Source organism: Triticum dicoccoides, unplaced genomic scaffold (genome assembly GCF_002162155.2).
Source record: "Triticum dicoccoides isolate Atlit2015 ecotype Zavitan unplaced genomic scaffold, WEW_v2.0 scaffold13043, whole genome shotgun sequence".
Lineage (NCBI taxonomy): Eukaryota > Viridiplantae > Streptophyta > Magnoliopsida > Poales > Poaceae > Triticum > Triticum dicoccoides.
The window spans coordinates 1-1,232 of NW_021191846.1; the positions used below are offsets into that span (position 1 = coordinate 1).

General features: G+C 47.9%; 3 non-coding genes across 3 annotated transcripts; all 3 read left to right on the forward strand.

The window, feature by feature from the left end:
* The first annotated feature begins 10 nt into the window (after positions 1-10).
* On the forward strand, positions 11-129 carry LOC119343508. The gene has a single exon (XR_005166128.1). It is a non-coding gene; the product is annotated as a 5S ribosomal RNA (ribosomal RNA).
* A 367-nt stretch (positions 130-496) lies between these two features.
* LOC119343509 lies at positions 497-615 on the forward strand. Its single transcript, XR_005166129.1, has one exon. It is a non-coding gene; the product is annotated as a 5S ribosomal RNA (ribosomal RNA).
* Positions 616-982: 367 nt separating this feature from the next.
* On the forward strand, positions 983-1,101 carry LOC119343510. Its single transcript, XR_005166130.1, has one exon. It is a non-coding gene; the product is annotated as a 5S ribosomal RNA (ribosomal RNA).
* Positions 1,102-1,232: the final 131 nt, after the last annotated feature.

Below are 1,232 nucleotides of genomic sequence, written 5' to 3' on the forward strand. Positions count from 1 at the left end.
GAAACATGTCGGATGCGATCATACCAGCACTAAAGCACCGGATCCCATCAGAACTCCGAAGTTAAGCGTGCTTGGGCGAGAGTAGTACTAGGATGGGTGACCTCCTGGGAAGTCCTCGTGTTGCATTCCTTTTATAATTATTTTTTGCGCCTTGTGACAAACATATCGCACGTGCGCGATATATATTAATCCCGTTATATTATTTTTGACGTTTGCGATATGTTTAAGCTCGATGCTCATTGCTCGCGCGTCTTGGGGCGGCTTTGTGGCGCGAAGAGCGCTTTCTGAAAGGGGTGGAAAAAACTCGTGTTGCTGCGGTATGGAGGGAGGGGTGGAAACCGTGGAAAACTCGTCTCCGTGATTGAGCGGGAGAGTAAGTAGTATAGGACATTATCCATTGTTAGGGAACGGTTGTAATGGTAGTGAGAATGTAGAATCGTCTTTGGAGCGGACCTGGGATTGGCAAGCATAAGGGACGAAGACGGGGAAACATGTCGGATGCGATCATACCAGCACTAAAGCACCGGATCCCATCAGAACTCCGAAGTTAAGCGTGCTTGGGCGAGAGTAGTACTAGGATGGGTGACCTCCTGGGAAGTCCTCGTGTTGCATTCCTTTTATAATTATTTTTTGTGCCTTGTGACAAACATATCGCACGTGCGCGATATATATTAATCCCGTTATATTATTTTTGACGTTTGCGATATGTTTAAGCTCGACGCTCATTGCTCGCGCGTCTTGGGGCGGCTTTGTGGCGCGAAGAGCGCTTTCTGAAAGGGGTGGAAAAAACTCGTGTTGCTGCGGTATGGAGGGAGGGGTGGAAACCGTGGAAAACTCGTCTCCGTGATTGAGCGGGAGAGTAAGTAGTATAGGACATTATCCATTGTTAGGGAACGGTTGTAATGGTAGTGAGAATGTAGAATCGTCTTTGGAGCGGACCTGGGAGTGGCAAGCATAAGGGACGAAGACGGGGAAACATGTCGGATGCGATCATACCAGCACTAAAGCACCGGATCCCATCAGAACTCCGAAGTTAAGCGTGCTTGGGCGAGAGTAGTACTAGGATGGGTGACCTCCTGGGAAGTCCTCGTGTTGCATTCCTTTTATAATTATTTTTTGCGCCTTGTGACAAACATATCGCACGTGCCCGATATATATTAATCCCGTTATATTATTTTTGACATTTGCGATATGTTTAAGCTCGATGCTCATTGCTCGCGCGTCTTGGGGCG